At 49.6% G+C, this 23,974-nt stretch overlaps 1 pseudogene; it reads left to right on the top strand.

Moving 5' to 3' along the window:
- The first annotated feature begins 9,972 nt into the window (after window positions 1-9,972).
- Window positions 9,973-23,974, top strand: part of LOC147748223 (phospholipase A2 inhibitor and Ly6/PLAUR domain-containing protein-like) — a 34,462-nt pseudogene continuing 20,460 nt past the window's right edge.

Genomic DNA, 23,974 nt, shown 5'->3' with positions numbered 1-23,974 from the left:
GGTGAAACAGAGGGTGGCAGGGGTAAAACAGAGGGTGCTGGGAACCTGTGATGATGAACCAGACGTAGAAACAACATAATTGTGGCCGTTGCGAGCCGACATGTAAGTTTGCAATTGCGAACTGTTACAAAACCCTCGCGAACTGTCAGAAATCCTTGCGAACTGGCAGAAATCCTTGTGAACACACAAAAAAAATCAGCAAATTCGCGAGAATTCGCGGATTTTGCGGATTGCGAGTTCGCAAATTCGCAAAATTCGCGAACGCCAGATTCGCAAAATTCGCCCATGCTTAGTTGTGGACCCTGTTTCAAGTGGCTCTTCGCCGCTGGACATGGCAGGAACACCAGAGTAGATAAACTCAGCCATCAATGCTTAGCGGATCACAAATAGTGGCTCCTACGGAGGTGATGCAAGGTCTCTTCAGAGTTTTGGGGTAAACCTTCGTTAGATCTATTTGCCAACACCAAGAATGCGTAATGTCAGTACTTTTGCACGCTGGAGTTTCCAAGGCGACTCTCACTCAGAGACATCTTAAATCTAGAATGGAGCTTAGGGCACTATAAGCCTTACCGCTGAGACCACTCCTTACAAAGGTTCTTGAGAAGATCAGGAACAACCGGGCCTAAGCTATTCTTTTGGTCCCGTACTAGACCAAAGAATACAATATCCTGAGCATAAGCATCGGTTCTCGATCAGGCTGCCCTCTTAGGTCGAACCTGTGCATGTAGATTGAGCCGTGGCAATTTATAGTTTTGGATCTCCCTGATGAAGTTTGTGATGACACTGTGGCAGCCAGGCGCCCCTCAATGAAGACAGTATACGCAGGTTGTTGGTCAAATTTGTGGCTTGGTGCACCACCAAAAACGTTGATCCCCTTTTTGCACCTTTGTCAGAGGTTATTTGTTCTTTCAAGCAACACTTTGTTTTAGGGACTTAAAGTGCATCCGGCAGTAAATTTTGTGTTCTTACAGCTGCTGGATCCGCTCTCTTCACTTAAGCCATCTGCTGTGACTTGATTTCTAATAGCTCAACAGCATCTTTTCCTCCAAACCCTTCATCATGCCCCAATGGGATCTGAACCGAGTTTTGACGTTTTTGAAATGTGCACCCTTATAGCCTTTACACGATTATCCTCTTCATGTGTTGACCATGAGAAACTGTCTTGCTAGTGGTCATTACATCAGCCAGGAGGGTTGGTGAACTACAAGCACTTTCTTTGTACTCTCCTTTCTTACACAATATTCTTCCCAAACAAACTGGTAAAGAGAACTCATACCTCTTTTCTTCCGAAAGTAGTGACACCTTTTCATGTGGGCCAGACCATCACCTTGCCTACCTTCTTTGCTCTACCTTAGTCTTCCAAAGAGGAGGAGAGACTCCACAGAGTGGACCCAAAACGAGTGTTGTTGTTCTACATTGATCGTACCAGAGAGTTTCAGTTGAGCAATCAGCTCTTCATTGGGTTTGTTAGAGTGAAGAAATTAAAGGCTGGCAGAAAGCCATCTCATGAAGCATTGCATTCTGCTTTAACATATGCTACGCACTAGCCAAGAAGCAACCCCCTGACGGCTTGTGTGCTCATTCCACCAGAGTGAGGTCTGAGACAATTGCATAGGCATTCAGAGTTCCTGTCTAAGACATTTGTCAGGTGGCAATGTGGGTGCCTCTGCACATTTAACAAAAACTACTGTCTGGACAGTAAGGTCAGTTGTGATGGGCACTTAACTGGTTTGGTCCTTCAGGACTCCTTGGTCTAAATCTATTTGCAGACCCATGTCTGGATAGGAATTGCTTGAGTATCTATTCTAGGGTAAGGAATATGGGAAAGAAGTCTCCATCAGACGTACAAGTTACTTACCCTTGGTAACATTTAATCTGTTAGAGACTCTCTAGCCGCAGATTCCTTATCAACCCTCCCTGGCATGGAAAGGTCATGAAAAGTAACTGTTGTTGGTGCACTGGGGGTTGCCTATGTTGGCACTACACATGTCCTTTCCGGTGCAGCCGATGCAGAGCCAAGTGACACTACCTACCAGCGCGCAGAGGAAATGCTCGAAAAGTCTGCGGATCTAGTCTTACCCTTGGAAATATTCTGCTTTATGAATATGATGCTAGATAGAGTCTCTATCCGATAAAGTGATACCAAAGGTAAGAAACTTACTCAACAAACAAAACAAAGAACAATCTGCCTGGTTCAATAAATGGGCAGAATATCTCACCACAATTTAAAGTGCTAAAAGCCACAATACAGCAAGGTGAGTCAAAATGCCCCCAAAAACATAACTCAAATAATTTTGCATAAAATGGTAAACATCGGGTTTATTACAAACTTTTCATATTCTATATAAAGCATTTAAAGTAAACACAAAGGGGCATATTTGCAAGCAAGTGGCAGAGTGCAGTTTATCTCCAAAATTGCTAACGCAGCATTCCCCTAATTTAGAAATGCAGAGTTTCACCGTATTTACAATATTGCAGCTCACCCATGCATTTCTCCCTGCACTGGAACTAAAATCAGCTGCCTAGTGCCACCATAGTGCAAGGTTTCTGCTGTGTGGGAATGATTGTTTATGTGCAGGAAAGGACACCTTCCTTCACATAAACAATCCATAATGGTGATTTGTAACTCCTTTATGTGCCGTATTGTGCAGTACACATAGAAGTGGTAAATCTACATCTTTAAAATGATTTTTTATGGACAGGAAAGGACACCTTCCTGCACAGATACAACCCAGAATAGCATTTTGCTGTTTCTATGTGTGCTGCACAATGCAGCACACATAGAAACAGCAAAAGCGGGGAGAAATATAGCATTTCTCCTCTTTATGCCATGTTAAGACCAGGCTTTCCCTGGTCTTAATTTTGGGGCTGCCTCCTAGTTACGTCACCTTTGTTAATACGGGGCAGCGTCAAAGTCAATGGCTGTTGTGGCATATCGCCCTTCATAACACCCATTGCACACCCCTTTCACGCTAAGTGTAGCACGAAAGGAGGCCTTATTTACAAGGCAGCGTTAAGTTACATTAAGTGGCTTAACGCCACCTTGTAAATAAGGAAAAGCCCCTATTGCCACTGGAACGCCGTTAAAAGTTACTTTACTTTTGCGATGGGGGCTCGTAAATATGCCCCAAGGTTTGAATGTATAGAGTGTCCCATAGGGTACAAATATAACAAAGACGCAACTTATATAGAAGCACAATCGCTCTGAGAAAATACATAGACTACCACCTAAAACAAACAGTCATACTATCCCTTATACTACATAGATAACTTTCAGACCACATATATCACTTGTACCATGAGACATAACAACAAACACCAATAAAATCAGAAAAATAGTTATAGATGATCACAAGGACCAAGGTAACAATCGCTTGCCCAATATACTTTGAATTCTTGTCATATTAATCTTCTGCACATATCCTGCATTCCATATTTCATAGTAAGTCAATGAAGTCCAAACAAATCCCGTAGGCCTACGTTATTTAAAATGATACACTCTTGTATTGTGATGTTGCATGTGTTATCGGTAGAGGGCATTGTAATTATGGGGTTCAGGATACACTAGGTCTGAAATGGTTATGATGGTGGCACCAAAGTCATTTCCATATACCTGATGTATATATTTGTAATTTAATGCATTATATTTAGTAGTGTGTGTAGAATAAATGTTTTGCTTTCTTTCTAACACAAAAAAAACACTGACTACTATGTTATTGAGTTCGGATGTTGTATGCCAGCATATTGGTATTGCTAGCTCACACAACCTCCCCTGAGAAGTCCTTGGATTGCTCTACTTTACTACCCTGAGAGAGTCAAGTGTTTCATTGGGAAACATGGGTCATATTAGCAAGAAGCTCGTTAAAATTATTGCCGTTTTAGCGGCAGGAAACTGCTGCTAAAACGGCGATAATGGGCTTGCTAATATGCGTTATAGAATTCCAATAGAAGCCCGGGTTAGATGTCCTGCACATCTAACCTGGGCTTCTATTGGAATTCCATAACGTATATTAGCAAGGCCATTATTGCCGTTTTAGCTGCCGTTTCCTGCTGCTAAAACGGCAATAATTTTAACGAGCTTCTTGCTAATATGGCCCTTGGTTCCAAGTAAAAATACAATTGCAAACTTGTTACTCACGCCCAATACACATTTTCTGTCTGCCACCCCTGCATAAAACTAGAAGTTGTTGACCCACATGTTCCAGTCCCAAGTTGTCTTTGACCAAGGAGCGTTTGCTCCACAAAGTACCCAGAAGACTACTGCAAAACCATAGCTGTAATCTGCCTGATAGCCTGTTTCCAAAAGTTGCAATCTGATTACAACCAGGAACTGTTTCCCTTCCTTAAAATGTCTTGAGTCTACTTTGAAGAAGAGGTAAGGAACAAGTCATCCTTGAGCCACAAGATGCTTGCTAATGCGGACAAGTGCATTTGGCATTGGTGCTGTAGGTATGTCCATCAGAGATTTGCAAACAGCGTGACAGGCATGCTCCCAAATTGGAGCTGGTCACTGATGCTAAAGGGGAGGGTTTGCAGTACTGTTTAAGTGTGCCCGGCGGATCTGCCAATCAGTTTTGCTGCTGCAGCTGGGGCACTTGCCTATGTGTGCCCTTACCATCTGTGTTGCTGAAAACAGATCATCCCTGATTTGTGGCACTTGCTTGTGTGCCTGAAGTGACTCTCTAATGTAGCCATTTCACTTGCCTATTTGTGACTGAGGAGTTGGCGCCAATGAAGAAGAAATCTTTAAAGCACTTACCCAAGTGTGCTTAAGGTACTATGAATGTAATGAGCCCCTGTCACAATTGAGTGGCTGTCTTTAGCGTTAGCCCTAAGCTCTCATAACTAGATACAGACTCAGCTGCCCAGAAGTACCTCAAAGCATCCCAGTCTTTGAGACTTGACCAATTCTCCAGTCCAGTTATGCCCAAATGACTGGCCCCATGACTTACACACATGGAAAGAGGAAACTAGACTGCATTTGGATGGTCCACCTATTGCTGAAGCCCCAAAGAGGGCTGCTGTCGAGAGGTACCCACATGCAGCTGATGCCTCCAGGACACGTGTGAAGCTACACCTCCCACTAGGAGCAGAGCAATATTCTGCCACAGCCACAGCACTGCATTCCCTCCACAGTGAGGGAGCAACATTGACTTAAGAGTGGAAGGTCGATGCAAGGCCTATTATAGACCCAGAACAAGGGTGAGAGACTGAGTGATGGTCTGACAAAGGCTGGTCCTAGGGGGCAAAGCACTTCACCAGTCCTACTACCCACAAACCACCAGAAGAAACCCATTGTAAAGGGAAGACAATGGTGGGGGGGGGGTAGGGGTGGGGGGGGTGTAGAGTGAGAAAAGGGTACAGCCTTACCTGGAAGTATTAGCCTCATGCCCGTAATTAGGATATTTGATTACTGTTAAATGTTAAGTTTTATCATGTAAATAATACATTACTTTATTGTCTTAAATGTGAGTAGTGTGCCTGTTGTACCCCCACACTAACATCCCTGAGAAACCTGTAAAGGCTTAGCATCACTACAGCATATTGGCAAATGCTGAAAGTGTTGTACTTGGACAGGGTATCAGAGTCATAGTAGGACAGACCCTGCTACTTTAGAGGTAAACAACCCCAGCAATGACCGCTGTGGCCCAGTAGCCCCTGCTTGCCCTATATCCACCTGAGCAGAGCCTGAAATCGACCTGGATTTAAAAGAAACGTTTAATTTATTACAACTTAGATATTGATTTTATGGCAGCTGTTTGAGTCATCTAGTTTGGGAAACCGACATATCAACACATCTATTACCACATAATATTTTTACCATGCATTAACTTTACCACAAATATGACTTTTCAACACATCAGGCAAGTATATATAAGTTAAGTGTGGTTGTATATATATATATATATATATATATATATACACATACATACATAAATAAATAATATATATATATATATATATATATATATATATATATATATATATATATATATATATATATATATATATATATTAGGCATGAGCGAATTTTGCGGATCTCGCGTTCGCGAATTTTGCGGATTTGCGGATTCGCAATCCGCAAAATCCGCGAATTCCCGCGAATTTGCGGATTTTTTTTTTTTGTGTTCGCCCGTGTTTCTGCCAGTTCGCGAGGGTTTTTACAATTTCGCAATTTGCGAACTTACCTGTCGGGTCGCAAGTTTTGCGAACTTGTTGTTTCTACGTGTCCAGCCTGTTTGGGACACTCTTCTTCATCACTGCCACTCTCTGTCACCACTGCCACTCTCTGACTACTCATGCCACCCTCTGGCCCACCCATGCCACCCTCTGTTTCATCACCACACCCTCTGGTTGTCCAGTGTACATTATTTTCGGCAAAGCAAAGCACACCTTCCCTGCCTCAAGTGACCTGAATTAATTTGGGGCTGATTAATGTGTCACAGAATATTTTTTTAGCTGGCACCTGCTTCCTTAGTGCGCCCTGATTAGTGATCTTTTGCACTTGCTAAGTGCTTTCATTGTTGCAAAATTAGTTACAACACCTGCCCTGCCCCAACTGACAATAATGAATTAGGGGCTGATTAATGGATTTTAACTTCCAGCCTGGCTCCTGCTTGTCTCCCTTAGCTGTAATTCAGGACCTTTGTGGCATATGTGTAACTATTCTGAGGTTCAGAGCAGGGTCACATAATAGTTTCAACTGGCAACTGAACTCTGGAGGGGCACCTCAGAAAGCACTACAGGAAATGGCTACTAATGATGAGCCTGAACTTTTGAACCTGGTAAGTAGTTACTTTCAGTTTTGCTAAGATCGTATTTCTGCAATTTTGCACTTATTCGCGGGGCGCGAACTCACGCGAACTCACGCGAACAGTGCGAGCAGTGCGAGCAAAATCCGCTGCTCGCGGATTTGCGGATTTTGCGGGAGATTCGCAAATTTCGCGGACTGCGGATTTCCCGAAAATCCGCAAAATCCGCGAGCGGAACGGATTTTCCGCCCATGCCTAATATATATACACATACATACATAAATAAATAATATAGTTAGGCTCAGATTTCACTCGTACAAAGCCAGTGTTAAAGTTAACTGAGTTAACTATAACTTATGCCCCTTCAATACACTGCTCATGACCTCACATAGTGCATCACTCATGAAATGGTCAGTCACATCACTGATGACATCTCAAACGACAAAACTGATTACAACATCCATAGAACCAGTAACATCCCTACTCACACCCCACAGAACCACTCATACACCCACTAAAATACTCATACAACCACTATCTCATTTGTAGAGCCACTAACTTTACCTGCTAAATTTCACTGGTTTTGTTGGAGTGGAATCTAAGCCTAACTATAACGTCCCCGTAACCTTTGTTTTTCCAGTGAATTTCTAAGATGTTTTTAATCATATTCTCTAACAATAACGTCCCTGTAACCTTTGCCTGTTTCAGTGAATTTCAAAGATTTTTAATGTTATTTCCTAACTATAATGTTCCTGTAATCTTTGTTTTATACAGTGAATTTCTCAGTTAAGTTTACACTGTTTTGTAACTGTAAATTGTCACCTTTGAAAGTGGGTGTGTGAGTGGCTGTATAGGTCAGTGAGTGTGTGTGTGATCTGTGAATGGGTGTACAAGTGTTTTGGTCGGTGTGTGAGTGGGTGTATGAGTGGATCTACGGGTGTGTGAGTGACAGTATGGGTCTGTGAGTGGATGTGTAAGTAACTGAATGGGTCTGTAATGGGTGTATGAATGGCTGTATGGGTCAGTGATTGGGTGCGTGAGATCTGTATGGGTCTGTGAGTGAGTGTGCTTCTCTTAGTCGGTATCTGAGTGGGTGTGTGTTTGTGTTTCTCTATGAGTAGGTGTGTGAGTGCTAATGTGGGTGTGTGACTGGGTATATGAGTGTCTGTGTGGGTCTGTACGTAGGTCTGTGAGCACCTGAGTGGGTGTGTGAGTGTGTTTGCGAGTGCCTGTGTAAGTGTGTGAATGTGTGTGTGAGTTCCTGTGTGGGTGTCAGAGTGCAGGTAGCTCTGTGTCTGGGAGTATGAGTGTTTAGGTGCATCTGTAAATGGGTTTGTAAGTCTCTGAGTGGGCCTGTGAGAGGGTAAGTGAGTCTCTGAGTGGATCTGTAAGTGAGCGTGTGAGTCTCTGAGTAGTGTCTGAGTAGGTGTAAGAGTGTGGGTGTGTCTCTGAGTGAGTACATTAGTGTCTGAGTGAGTATCTGAATGTATTTCTTGGCAATATTCGTGATTACTTTGTTAGTGGATATGTGAGTGAGTGTGTGAGTCTCGGAGGGAGGCTGTGAGTAGGTGTGTGATTGTCTGTGAGGGTCTCTTAGTTGATGTGTGAGTGTCTGAGAGCGTCTGTGAATAGTGCATGAGAGTCTGAGTGGTTATATGAATGGGTGTGTGAGTCTATAAAGGGGCCTGTGAGTGGGTGTGTGAGTATCAGAGTGGGTCTGTATATGGGAGCATGAGTGCCTAAGTGGGTCTATGAGTAGGTACATGAGGGGGGGGCGTGGCTACGCGCGCAGCGAGACTGGCTGCACCCTAGCAGAGCTCCGGCGTGATCCCGCACTCCGGGGTTAATTTATCCAAAGAAATCACCGCCTGGCCGGCCAAAACCTGCAGCGAGTGGCCATGGGGCGATGATGCAGCATCGGACCGAGTCTTAGGGTCCAACGAGCCCCGGAACCGCACCGGCACTTGTGCGGCCGCCATAGCCGAGGGAGAGATCACGGACTCGGCGAGACCCGACAGGCAAGTCCGGTGTTGGAACCGGAAGTGAGGGCCGCACGGACCAGACGTCTGGGAGAAGCGGACGGAGGCGGCGGAGCTGGGACACATTACAGGAGACCGACCCTTGGTAGACTAGGGGAGGTGACGGCGACCTGACTGGCCGCTCCCGGATGACAGTGAAGTGACGCAACGCCAGAGAACCGGGGTCGCCATCCGGGCTGCCGCGACCAACTGGGACACGAGGAGGTGCCCCTCCCCCCCTCGGCCTACACTAGTGGAGCGGACCAGCGCTGGGGAGAGCGGATCCGGGAGTAGTCCGGACACCTGATGAGCTGACCACCCACCAGGGTCCCACGGAGCTGCACCCGAAGGACTCGGACGGCCCCCGAGTCAGAGATCCGACCCCCGACGCCGCCAGCAGCGGCCCTGAGCGGTGAGTGGCGCGGCGCGAGGCGCACCTGGAGGAACACCCGTTCGACGGGCACCGAGAGTGAACTTACCCCTCCCAGTACAGCGGAGCCAACAGACCCGGGCTCTTACGGCACCACAAGCCAGAACTGACAACCAGGCAGCTAAGTCGCACCTACCAAGGCGCCCTGTGGGCCGCATCAGTGGCCCACAATGCAAGACAACAGTGGGGTAGCGTCAGAGGGAGCCATCGACCGGCTAGCGAGCTCATGAACCGACTAACCGCGTCACCCGCCACTGCCACGACCAGCCAGAGGGTCCCGCAGCTGATCACGTTCACAGAACAGTAAGGACTACCGAGTGGGGTGAGCGCTGAGGGGAGACACCACCTCCTGCACGCTACACAAGCCACCGATGCCCGCAGCTGGACACTAGCAGACTCTGGTGCCCCTGAGTCCACGGCGTTACTGGACGCCCGACACAACAGGAGGGCGGCACGCAGCCCGACCTATACCCAACCGCGGGAGCGGAATGACATGACCCATTGACTAGACCGGAAAACGTACCGGGCGGAATAACAGCCACCATCGGACCACGCTGCGACATACGCAGCTAGGCCACACCAGAGACTCAGTGGCGAACACGCTCAACACATCTCACCCTGGGAACACTGCCGACTCCCCGGTCAGTGGCTCTGACAAGCAACGCGGGCACAGACCACCCCTCCACCCGGATCCTCCGCGAGCCAGTTCCTGCCCATGTCTGGAGGTGCAGGGAAACGCACAGGAGCGGGGAGCACGTCCCAAAAGGACAAAATGGACAAGACACAGAAGCAGACGGACGTGGATCCGGTAACGGCCAGACTGGACTCGGTGCTGGCAGCCATGGAACGCCTGGAAAATTCCATTCAGTCCACTCGGACGTCCTTGGAGGCGAAAATAGACGGAGTCGCCATAGACCTCACGCACCTGAAGGAGGACCACAAGAAGCTAGCTGAGCGCACCAAAACCCTGGAAACCACAGTGACAGGCGTGGAGCCTCGTGTTGCCCAGTCGGACAAACAGATTAAAGACCTCCTTAACAGGGTGGAGTTCCTGGAGGACAGGGCAGAGGACGCAGAAGGGCGGGCGAGATGCAACAACGTCCGCATAGTGGGTTTGCCCGAAAAATGGGAAGGCAAAGATCCGACCAAACACGTGGAGGACTGGCTGCGCACCTTGTTACCAGAAGGCACCCTCTCGCCATATTTCGTGGTGGAACGGGCCCACAGAGTCCCGACCAGGCCACTCCACACCGGCTCTAACCCACGCCCTTTTCTGATCCGTATCCTGAACTACAGGGACCGGGATGCTGTTCTGAGAGAAACTCGTAAACTGGGCACAATACAAGTGGAAAATGCGAACATAATGTTTTTCCCAGATTACACGATCCAGGTGCAGCGCCAGAGGCAGTCATTCCTAATGGTGAAGCGGAGGCTACGCCAACTGGGACTTACATACTCCCTCCTCTTCCCAGCAAAGCTCAGAGTGATAGCGAATGACAAAACGCACTTCTTTGACTCCTCAGAGGACGTGGAAGCCTGGCTGGACAATGGGACAGACAAGAAAACGGAGAGATCAGGAAACCTGAACAGGCCGAGGAGACGCAGGAGGTCCATGAGGAAACGTGGCGCCAGATCACCCTCCCCAGCGGCCAGCGCACCCAGCACAGCGCGAGTCCACCGGAAGAGGAAATACGCAGGGAACAACAGGAAGCCCTACGGATGGTCTCGGAGCTCAGCGGCTCCCCGTCACAACGTTCCCCGCCTGCCACCAGCCCCAGGATGACACCGAGCGATGATGAAGCGATCTATGGTCTCCCGGACTCACAACTCTCTAGTGGGCTGCCAGACATCACCCCACAAACGTCGGACCTGTTTGGCTGATGAAGTGCCGCACCACGGGACTCACAGCGCCCTACTACGCTCACCCACCCACCCTCAGCCCCAACTCCTGCAAACCGACAGCCTTGAAGCAAGAGGGGGTGATGGCCGGAGGGTATCGAACAAGTGAGCGAGACAGAAGCATTGACACAGCTCTGCCCGGTGGAGACGGACACGGAACACGCAGTAAGTTAAGACAATGTCACACTAGCAATAGTCTACTGTAGAGCAGACGCCCTGTGGCACTCACAACACATGGGCCACAACATTGCAGGGTCCCTATGGGTGGGCGATGGTTACTAGCTCCAAACTGGACCAGGGTTGTGGCCCCATGTCTTTATGGAAACGCTGCTCAACAGGCGGTGGGCCCGCCCGACGGCCACTGAGACCAATATTTCTCACCCCCCTGGAAGGGCACTCACGCCTTCACGCTCAGCAGACACTCATCAGCTACTTGGACAGCGTGATGGGCAGCAACCCCCCAGAATGGATTGTTCATACTTTTTGTAGAATGTTTGGACGGCTGCACGTTTGGCAACCGACCCGATGGTATTCTCCCCAGTTAATGTTTACCCTCCTTTTTCCTATTGTGAAATGCTGCATACATGGCCTGCGGGGGTGCTCGTTAGACTTCTCCGAGTGTTGTTCGGTCAAGGGTGGGGATGCTCTGAAACTGGTTGGAGGAGGGCTCCTTGAGGGGGTGCACGGAACGGGGGGGAGAATAGGTGTGATTGACTTGTTGAATACTGATGGCTAAGGTCATAATGTGTACCTGGAACGTACGCGGAATACACACACCCTCACGCAGATACATGATTTATTCATACCTGAAGAGACACAAGGTGCAGATAGCACTCCTTCAAGAGACACACCTAACGGCCCCTGAGGTACACACCCTACGCAGGCGGTGGTGGGGTCAGATCTATGCGACTGGGTTCTCCTCTCACGCCAGGGGGTATTGGTATGGGTGAGACCAGGGCTCCCGTTTGAGGTTGACGACTCACACATAGACAAGGAGGGGAGGTTAGTAGCAGTGAAGGGACGCCTGGATGGGCGGCCGCTGGTGTTGGCGTCGCTATATGCCCCCAACACGGAACAACAGGGCTTCCTCGAAACGGTGTCCACGACCCTAGCACATTGGCATGGGATCCTCTGGATATTGGGGGGAGATTACAATTGTGTATTGGATACCACACTGGACCGCTCATTCCCACCGCTACCCAATGCACCGGTAGTGGGAGCCATGAAAGCTCTTATAGCCTGGGCCTCACACTGGAACCTGCATGATGTGTGGCGTCACCGAAATCCGACAGCCAAGATATATTCCTATTACTCAGGAGCCCATACCCTGCACACCCGATTAGACAGATTCATGCTCACTGATGATCTACGCCCGCTAGTAACGGAAGCGCTTTACATGGGTAGGACACACTCCGACCACAATCCACACATGTTAACTGTCTCATGGACAAGCGCTCGCCCCCCTGTCCCCAATTGGAGACTACAACCGGACTTCCTGCTAGACGCACCCTTCCGGGATTCACTATTTACACATATAGTGCATTACTTTGAGGACAACGCAGGTTCTGCTACCTCTCTACAAATGGAATGGGAGGCGTTCAAAGTGGTCATTAGGGGACAGTGTTTAGGCACACAGGGGAATCTCAAACAACAGGTGGAGAAGGACCTACATAAGGTAGAGGAGGAATTGAGTCGACATGCGCGGGACTCGGTGGGAGGGAACATTGCTGGGCTTCAAATTGCACAGGCGACTCACGAAAGACTGCTAGAGAGGCTCAGATGCCTGAATTTTGCGACTCATGCGGCGCGCACACACGATAGGGGGGACAAACCCGGTAAGCTGCTATCGTGGCTCATCGCCAGAGAAGACCGGACGAAACCAGTCACGAAAGTACTGGGTGCGAATGGGACGCCCTTACATACACAGTCGGAGATTCACGGAGCATTCACCGCACATTACAAAACACTGTATCGCTCTTGCCTACACGCCCCACCCCCGGACACGGAGGAATATCTCAGCCAGGTGCCGCTACCGTCACTCAACGACGCCCAGCGAACTGCCCTTGCAGCACCCATTGCCCCTGAGGAACTCCGGGAGGTCATAGCGGCGCTTTCCAATGGAAAGTCCCCTGGCCCCGACGGACTCCCAGCGGAGTTCTATAAAGCATACCAAGACCTCCTGATCCCCGAACTCGTCAAACTGTATGAGACGGCATTGGAAGATTCCTCCCTGCCCCCTTCTCTGAGTGAAGCCACCCTGGTCTCCCTCTTAAAACCAGGTAAAGAGGGGTCGCTTATGGGCTCGTATAGGCCCCTCGCCCTCCTAAACACCGACTACAAAATATTAGCCTCTACACTGGCGAGGAGACTGGCCCAATACACACCTACCCTGGTCCACTCTGACCAGAACGGGTTCGTACCTACACGTAGCACATCGCTCAATATTCGCCGGTTGTTCAGGTTGCAGGAGTACGCGAGAGACCCTTGGCCACATTCGGGTTGCATAGTTTTAGACCTGGAAAAGGCATTTGACTCGGTGGAGTGGCCGTATCTCAGAATGGTTATGCAGAAGTTTGGTCTAGGTGACGCTTATTTGGACATGGTGGGACTCCTATAACAAACACCCACCGTACGGGTCCGGATAGGGGGCCTGATATCGGATGCCATACAGGTGAGGCGGGGCACGCGACAGGGCTGCCCGTTATCGCCTCTACTCTTCTCGTTAGCCATGGAGCCGCTGGCGGAGATACTGATTATGCAGGGCGCCGAGTGGGGCATCCCACTGATAGATGGTGTACACACGGTTTCCCTGTACGCCGACGATCTACTCCTCTACGTCAGAGACCTAACGCGAATACCCCCAGGGCTTACCGGTGCTCTCCGCAAATTCACAACACACTCGGGACTGAGGGTCAACTGGGGAAAATCTGGGGTTTACCCCTTTCACCCAGATATGCAGGAGTGCGCAGTACAGCTAGGGGACACGACACTGGCATGGTATGCCGGCACCTTCAAATACCTGGGCATTCACATTTACAGGAACGCGGCGGATATATTGGATGGCAACCTGATTCGAGCCATAAACTCCTTGCGGGCCCAGATCCGATTCTGGAACACACTCCCGCTTAATGTCCCGGCCAGAATCACCCCGTCCAAAATGATAGTCTTACCTAGACTGCTATACTACTACTCAAACATACCGGTGTATGTCCCTGCTCGGGTCTTCAGAGACCTGGAGACCATAGCACGAACACTTATATGGAATGCAGGGAGACCAACGGTGGCCCTGAAGAAATTGTATGCCCCGACGTCCACGGGGGGACTTGCGGTCCCGAACCATGAGCATTACTACCTTGCCGCGCAGCTCCAGTGGGTGGTGGCCTGGCTCGCGGGTAGAAACCTACACGACACGGCCTCGATGGCCCCGGCCCTAACCCACGCGGAGGCTCTCGCAATGTTCCACCCCCTTAGAGGCACAACTCACGAGACGCAGCTGCACCTAGCAGTGGCACTGCAATGCTACAAGCGTGCGCTAAAATTGACCAAGGAGACCACACCCTACGCCCCAGCACTTCTGTAAAAGGTGAGCCCATATTACCATCGATGCCCAGGCTGCTGGCACAAGACGCCTCTTAGTTCCCATTCTGAATAGTTACCAAATAAAGAGACGGGCGCTGGAGGCAGGAATCACAAGAACAGAGTTTATTACTCATGAGGAGAGCCTGTCATTTCAGACATGAAACAAGATGTCATCGGGAGGTGCTCTAACAAGTGAGCTGAGACTCCGTCTTTTATACTTTACAAAATACTTCGCATTACAATCACGATATTGTGAAACAAGGAAAAGACATCCCCATAATCCTCGTGTCAATCCTACCCCACATGTGTTCACAATAGGGACCCTTGACCTGCTGATAAGAGGGGAGGGCAATCACGCAGCTGAGTGTTCCGTCAACTGTTTAGGATGTGTGCGCCTGATCATAGCCCAGGGGGGTGGGGTGGCCAGGATCAATAGTGGGTCCTTTGAAGAGGAGTGACTTCATACAATAAAGGGCAGTAAATGGTATCTCCTGGCTTAGGCGATGGCCTTGGACATGTGTGGTCAGTCGGACTCGGGGGAAGGGGTCATCAAAGGAGTGGTATTCATGCCGCGTGGACAATCGAGCGCGGAGGGAAGGCTTGTCAACAGAGGGGCATTCATGGAAGGAAAGGAGGTGTTGGTCAGGCGCGGCCGTGACTCCCAAGGACAGGGTCTTGCAGAAGAAGGTTTATGACTTGCCCGTGTGAGGGAGAAGGGGAAGGGGGAGTCAGGGTGTGCACAGGGACAGAGTCGCACAGAGAGAGAGATCTTATGACTCATGCATGAGAGAGCGGGGGCAGTCAGGTGCAGCTGGGGAGGGCTATGTCAGCTGAGGCGAAGGATGCCTCTTCAAGAGGAAATGGGGGGTTTGCGTGGGTCAAGCAGAAGGGCTGCCTTTCAGGGCAGGGTCGCGCAGAGGGAGAGGGTTTCATGGTTTATGCATGTGAGAGAGAGGGGGGGGGTTTCAAATACGCGCAGAAGGGAAGCTGGTGATTCTAATCTTAGGCGGGCAAAAGGCCAGGGTGCCTAAAATGGCTGTCATGTACACATGGGTACATGCCTTTGCTGGCAGAGGGATGCAGTCAATGTTTTACGGTATTCATGGTGCGTGCAGGGAGAGGAGTGGGAAAAAGGGAAATGAACGTTGCTTATGTACATCAATATTTCTAATTTTCTACAGTCGCCCCTTTTTACATAGCAAAGTTCATTTTCGTAATCGATGAGGGTACATATAAACAGGTGCGGTCGAAGAATTAGCATTTGTCAATACTAACATATGGCATATAATCATGGACAGTTGATGTGTTTGGCAGAGTGCAGCACATAGGAGATTGCATTTGTCGAGTTCCTATCATTTCAAAGCACTACATAGCATACATTTTTCTGACTTAAAAATGTGACTAATGAACATTTTGACCAAGTAGTTGAGGGCGGAATTCAGTTCAATACACAAGATCTCTTCGGCACAGTGTCTTTTTAGCAGTGAGCCATCACTGGTAGGCTCTAGTCCGTGTCCTTTCGTTGGCGCTGTTGAGCACCGGTGGTGGAGCTATAGGTCCAGCTCGGGTCTATCCTTACGCGTTGCAGGGTGCAGTCAGTCCTCTGCTGTTAGACCACAGTCCTGTTCCCTAAACAATCCGTTTAGCGGCGCCTTATGCTCGGCACCTATATTTCCGTGGCAACACCCTATTCCCACTTGAATGCAGTTCTTCCTCTCGGCAATAAGTCACGTGGAAAAGAGGGTGTGTGGTTCAAATAGTCGATAGGAGAGAGGGCGGAGTTGGGTCAGAGTTCCTGGGACACACAAAAGGGACCAAGGGAGCAAAGGATAACAAGCAGGCAGGCCCATCAATCGGGCCCAAAGAAGGGGGACGGAGACTCCAGGCACACGTGGGTTAGGCGGAGGGCTTCAGGGCAGCCCGTCAAGTTTCATTTTCCACGTTTGGAATTGCTGTCTCGTCCCGTATCTAGTTGCTCTGCAGCTCCACCTTTGGTCGAGGTCACACGTGTCCCAAGATCTGCAGCCAGGCTGTACGTCACGTCCGACCCTTCTCCTTCGGTGATCGTGAATCTTTGAATAGGTACAAAACAAGTTTTTAGAGAACTGGCAGAAGAAGACATCTATGCATGTGAATTCCTCCCTCAATCCTACGCACTTGGGAGATACGCTCATCGGTCACAGTCAGAGGTCTTATTACCAGGCAGTGCATATGTCGGCATTCTTATTGGGTTCATGCCAAGTTTATTCATCGTCCCATTTATAACTCAAATGGTGATAAAATAAGATTCCCATCAACTGTGCATTTCATTAAATTCAATATTTCGGAACATTTCCCTTCAAGGCTGGCTAACCTTTTCAAACAGGGCAGGGGCGCCATCATCAAGAGTCAGGTAAAACAGTTTTTTCTCGAGGGACGACAGTTACTCATGGTGATCATGTTTATATCCGGGACAGCAGCTGCGGTCTATCAAATGGGGCGGGGATGCTTCGGGCGCTCGCGCTTGGGTGCAAAAGAGGGTGGGGCAATCTGGGCATTGGGGGGCAATCTAGACGTTGGCGTTCGTCTCTGATGAACAGAAAAATAAGGTGCCATTGACATACAGTTCCCCTATAAAAGGCCAGATTGGGGGACTTTAGTCGTCTTACCTGTCCTTTCCTTCTCAGCCAATTCGAGTTCATTCATTTTGCAGAAAGGAGAGGTAGTAATATGGCGAGATACGATCATTTTAGTTTCGGTCAATTTCGCTGAACACCTTCGCGTTCAATAAGTATCCAATCAGACTGGTGCCGGTGGGGCACAATTTTACCACAAGGAGGGAGAGGAAATAGGGAGACTCTCATAGAGAGTGAGAGTCGTCCGCAATCTAAACGAGCCATTCGGTACACGTATGACATGTAGAGAGAGGGAGAGAGAGAGAGAGAGAGAGAGACAGATAAGGGGGTGGGGAGAGAGAGAGAGAGAGAGAGACGTGTACGAAAATAGGTCATTTAGTGCGCTCACAACACAGAACAGCAGAGGGGGGGGTCAGGTAACGGAGAGACGCAAACAGAGGGAGGACATAAATCCCTACAGTACACACACACAAACTCAGACGAAGGAAGACAGTACATGTATTACATATATATAAGACATTCACGACAAAACAGAAAACAATAGTTGGCCAACAAAATCCATATTATTATTTTTTTTTTTTTTATATCCTTCCTATCTTTACTATCCTATTTATCTACGTGCTTAGTTCTTTTTACCTTTCCCTCCTTTTCCCTCTTGCTTGTTATCTCTTCGAGCGTTCTCAATTGCCAATACTTACACCTCGGTTAGTCGATCAGAAATTAACCTGGTCGTGCTTTTTACCCATGGTTCGATCTTAAACCATTTTTCAGTTTTCTTCCTTTGGTGGGAAGTTCTCCAGGCTGAGGCAACGGCAAGTATTGATCGGGAGAACAGTCGGACAGCTTGGCTAGATCTATAAGAGTGTGAGAAGGGGGCAGTACATTTTGAACATCAGCAACATTTCTAACTTCCCAGACGGGTGGTGCCTTGGTAACCCTTACCCGTGCACCTTTCTTTTGTCCTTTCCCTACCTAGTCAAACGTTTAGTTACATTCTCTAACGTGTTATTTCGAGTCAATTTTCGTCATACAGTACCCGTCAAGTCTCTATGTCAGTCCATCCTCCCAGTCGCTATGTTCTAAGGAGGAACAGTCATGTTTAAGTCTACGTCTCTTTTTTTAAAAAACTTATCGTCATAAGGACTATGCACGTATTCCCTCCTTCCCTTTTCGTCGGTGGTTCGATCATCGCTCTCCCACACTTCAGCCGACGTTCTGACGTGACCTGCAGAAGGGAGGAGAAAGAAGGGGTGGGGGGGCAGCATTCAAAGCACATCAGCATGCAGTAGTCCGAAAATGTTTTTACCTACCACATACTCGACCTATCTCCACGCACTGTATTTCTTTACCATCTCGGCGTTTAAGCCCAGAGGGACCAGTAATGTCAGATATATAATCATTGACGATCTGCGTATCTACATGAGTTACTTGGTCGTAACCCCTTTTGTTGGGTGCCAGGGTGGCGGTCAGGTGGCATTTCTGTGGTGTCGTTTTAAGGGCGTCTAAAACACTTTTCCGGCTGCCTGTGACACATTAAGGTAGCTGCTAAATATCTGGTCCTTTTTAACCTTCAGCTTTCATCATACTTATTCTTCGCTCACAGTAGCAAAACATCCAAAACTCATTAATGCAACCGCTACAACTATGCTTTCTTTTTCAAAATACTTTTAATAAAAAAAGTGTTGATGTATAAATACAGGCCTACAACCCAGTGGACCGGCCACGGAGCAGATTGGAACTGTACATAAGAAGAACGAAGTTGGTGGCAGTTCATTGCATAAAGTGCAGCAGTGCAATAAAGTCGTATCAAACTTCCCTACAGAGCAAGCATGATGCATGTCAAGAATTCAGTTTTTCAATTAATTCATTAATTCATTATCCAAATGCTCATTCACTGTCTAAATTACACCAATTCATTTTCCAAATCATAATTAGTACCCACCCTAAGTCAGTTCATTGTCCAAACATATGATCAATATCTGTATTGCTTTCTTCTCTAAGCACATAATCACTATCCATCTTATCGACTTTCATTGTCCAAAAATGCACACGTATCTCAGAGCATCAAGATTCGAGCAATCCGGGTGAACAGGGAGTTTGAAAGTTTTGTTTCGTGTATCGGCGCCATTTTGGGCGAGGTCAGGCAGGTTCCAGCATAGTCAGAATGTCTCCAATGACTCGTGGTTGGACCAGAACCTTCCGTTGGTAGTTCAAAAAGTTTTGCGCAATGTGGTAACAGTCTAACAATATGGACCATCAGTCAAAGAGTGGGGAGGGCGGCAACAATCTTTCCTACCAGGTCATTCTGGTGTTCCACCGGAACTGAACAAGTCTGTACCTTGGCTGTATTTTAGCCATTTCCAAACTGAGGCTGGCGCTGGCAGGAGTGCGCCGATGTCGCGGTTCCCAGTGAGGGGGACGGGGGCGCCCATGCGGAGGGATCGGGGTGCCCCCCGGCTCTCATAGAATCTTCAAAGTTGAGGAGAGAAGGCATGGGGCGTGCGCTCGTCCCGGGCAAAAGAGGGCTTTTCGATGTGGACCCTCTTTAAGCAAAGGGCGTTGGGGTGCCGCTGGAAGCCTCCACCTGGAGGGAGGTGGGGGAGGCTCGTTCGCGCCGCCTCCCCCTTCCAGCAACCCCGCGCCGTTCCTCGGCTCCACCGCTTCGGTATTGGCCGTGCCGGCTATTGAAGATGGGGGGGGGGGTCGGTGGCTGAGGCAAGACATCCCCCCCTTGACATGTGGCGGGACTACCTGCAACTGTCCAGGCGTTGCCGTGTGGCTGGACTACCTGTCACTCTCAGGCGCTGACATGTGGCGGGACTACCTGTAATTTTCAGGCGTGGTCATGTGGCGGGACCACCTGCAACTCTCAGGGTTGTCCGACCTTGTCTTGGCTCCGGTCCTCGTCGATGGCCAGATCAGGCAAGAGAGGGGGTGGGGGGTGGTCGGTGGCTGAGGCAAGACAGCTCCCCTCCCCCTGTGGCCTGCAGGGCAGCAGAAGAGGGGAAAGGGAGAGACCTCCACGATTCCTCGGGCCGTCCACCCTACAGCCTCCCCTTCCGACTGCGGCCAGCCGAGCCCTGCACGCATCGAGGCCTCGCCTTCCGGATGGGCGTAACCGCGGACCTGTTGCACTTCGGGAGCTTCCGGAATGGGGGTAGGTACCTATTGATTTGTATCTATTTCATGTGACCGTTATTTGGGCGTGGTGGGCAATGAGGCAGACATGTTTGGGGCAGGAATAGGCAACGGAACCTAGCTACCTCGTGGCTGCCTTGGTGTCAAGCTTGTCTTCCCTCGCCATTTTTATGTTTCTTATTGCAGGTTATTTCTAACGTTTCTTATTTTATTTTTAGCGAAGTTGATGACTCATCAGTGGCCTACTGATTTCGCTCAACTCTTTTTCTTGTATTTTTATGCCATAACCTATTATAAGCTATAGCGACTAGTCCACACTTAATGAACATGTCCTTATTAGGTGTGCCCTCCAGTGGAGCTGGATGGTTCATCTCTAATAAGCGGTCCGGGCTAAACAGGCTACCAATCAGTGGGGAGAAGATAGGCATGACGGATTACAACGGGGACAAAAGTCTGCACTACCTATCTTATCACGGCGGGCAAAGACTAGACAGAATATTTCTATTCTCCGTTGTTTGCAGGCGGTGAATACCTCAAAAGAACCAATACCGAACAATCAATGTTCGGTCAATCAAACAATCAGTGGGGAGAATAAGTGGGTGCGAAAAGGTTTGCGTTACCCACTCTTTCTCTACCTGCAAAGAGAGACCTTGTTCTTCCCTGTTTGCAGACAAAGAATCTCCAGACAATAATCCACGAACGACAGTTCGGGAAACAGTGGGGGAGGAAGATAGGCACGACGGATTACAACGGGGACAAAAGTCTGCGTTACCTATCCTTCACTGCTTGCAAAGGGAGAGCCTGTTATTTCTCCGTTTGCAGACGGTGAATCTCCAGAGGTACCAACAAAGCGTAATACTAGTATTATCCAAATCAAAACAATCATTTCACAATTTGTCGCATTTATGCGACCTTACCCGGACCGGACCGTGTGGGCAGTTCTTCGCCTTCCTCCTTCCAGCGCCCGATCGTTCTCTTACTCCATGATTTTACCGCAGCAGTCCTGTGGGATTCCAGTCAGGACAGTAGGTCACTCGAGAGAGGTCCGTTCAGAATCGGTGAAGTTCTTTCGATCGGCAGCCGGACGAGGGCCCTCTCAAGGCAGGTATACTCCGATCATTTAGATGTTCACCTCATCGTCTGGATCTCTCTTACTGGACCTTATGTCACTGATGGGCCCCGCGTTGGGACGCCAATTGTGGAACAGGAGCCCATATTACCATCGATGCCCAGGCTGCTGGCGCAAGACGCCTCTTAGTTCCCATTCTGAATAGTTACCAAATAAAGAGACGGGCGCTGGTGGCAGGAATCACAAGAACAGAGTTTATTACTCATGAGGAGAGCCTGTCATTTCAGACATGAAACAAGATGTCATCGGGAGGTGCTCTAACAAGTGAGCTGAGACTCCGTCTTTTATACTTTACAAAACACTTGGCATTACAATCACGATATTGTGAAATAAGGAAAAGACATCCCCATAATCCTCGTGTCAATCCTACCCCACATGTGTTCACAATAGGGACCCTTGACCTGCTGATAAGAGGGGAGGGCAATCACGCAGCTGAGTGTTCCGTCAACTGTTTAGGATGTGTGCGCCTGATCATAGCCCAGGGGGGTGGGGTGGCCAGGATCAATAGTGGGTACTTTGAAGAGGAGTGACTTCATACAATAAAGGGCAGTAAATGGTATCTCCTGGCTTAGGCGATGGCCTTGGACATGTGTGGTCAGTCGGACTCGGGGGAAGGGGTCATCAAAGGAGTGGTATTCATGCCGCGTGGACAATCGAGCGCGGAGGGAAGGCTTGTCAACAGAGGGGCATTCATGGAAGGAAAGGAGGTGTTGGTCAGGCGCGGCCGTGACTCCCAAGGACAGGGTCTTGCAGAAGAAGGTTTATGACTTGCCCGTGTGAGGGAGAAGGGGAAGGGGGAGCCAGGGTGTGCACAGGGACAGAGTCGCACAGAGAGAGAGATCTTATGACTCATGCATGAGAGAGCGGGGGCAGTCAGGTGCAGCTGGGGAGGGCTATGTCAGCTGAGGCGAAGGATGCCTCTTCAAGAGGAAATGGGGGGTTTGCGTGGGTCAAGCAGAAGGGCTGCCTTTCAGGGCAGGGTCGCGCAGAGGGAGAGGGTTTCATGGTTTATGCATGTGAGAGAGAGGGGGGGGGGTTTCAAATACGCACAGAAGGGAAGCCGGTGATTCTAATCTTAGGCGGGCAAAAGGCCAGGGTGCCTAAAATGGCTGTCATGTACACATGGGTACATGCCTTTGCTGGCAGAGGGATGCAGTCAATGCTTTACGGTATTCATGGTGCGTGCAGGGAGAGGAGTGGGAAAAAGGGAAATGAACGTTGCTTATGTACATCAATATTTCTAATTTTCTACACTTCCACTGGAGGGTATGCCCAGGCCTGGGGGAGTGGTGACTGCAGCGCGTCTGCACGACTGGGTGCAGGTGGGACTTGAGACAATGGCAGATTTATATGACGATGGGGCCCTGGTACTGTTCGAGGGGCTAGTGGAGAATCCAGGACTGCCAGGGACAGTTCCTGCAGCATGCATCAATGATACGGGTCCTAACGAAACACTGGGGCGACATGTCCGCGGAACCCGAGACACATCTCTTGATACAATACCTACACGTTATGGGGGCAGGGTCACACGTCGTACACTGGCTAACACAGGCGCTGAGGTCTCACACAATGAGTTCACTACAGGCACTCAGGGACAGGTGGACGACAGACAGGGGGAAGGACTGGTCAGATAAGGAGTGGGAAAGGATCCTAGAGGGACCGCAACACATCCCCCGCAACTCGAGATTCAGAATCATACAGTACTACATCACACACAGGGCATACCTGTCCCCGGACAAGATTAACCGATACTTTGGACTGGATACCTCCAGCTGCCCACGATGCGCGCTACTGAACGCGGATCTCCTACATATGCTGTGGGCATGTCCCAAGCTACGGACGTACTGGCACGATGTCAACACGCTGTTGACGAAAGGGACGGCATTGGGAATACGTCACGACTGGGACACCTGTGTGTTAGGCCTCCTCACCAGGACAAAACACAACAAAGCCCACATGAGGTTCTGGGATCTGGGGCTGATAACCGCCAAGAGACTCATAACTCGTCACTGGAAGGCCGCGGAACCACCCCTGACGAAACACTGGTGTGCCTCCCTCATTTACTGGGCGACTGCAGAGGGCACGGTACTACGCAGGAAGGAGACAGCGGGGAGAAGGGCCATACCGATAGCCCAGATTTGGGAGGGCTTCCTACGAACATTCACCAGGGCCTGCCACGATAAAGGGGTGATGTGAGATGATGGCCAGCCCGCCCCCACTCCCCCCCAGTGAAACGAGGAGACACGTCTGGGCAGCAGGCTGCGTAGCGAGAAAGGGGTGTAATGAGTGCCATGCGCATACAGACATGAAATACCACCCCTACGGCCCGTCGCTAGCCCCCCTTCCCCCCCCCTCTCCCCCCTCCTCCTCCCCCTTCCCCCCCGACTTCTCTACCCTCTCCACCCACCCACCCC

The sequence above is a fragment of the Lissotriton vulgaris genome, chromosome 1_1, assembly GCF_964263255.1.
Source record: "Lissotriton vulgaris chromosome 1_1, aLisVul1.2, whole genome shotgun sequence".
Classification (NCBI taxonomy): Eukaryota; Metazoa; Chordata; class Amphibia; order Caudata; family Salamandridae; genus Lissotriton; species Lissotriton vulgaris.
This window is presented reverse-complemented; position numbering and strand designations above follow the sequence as displayed.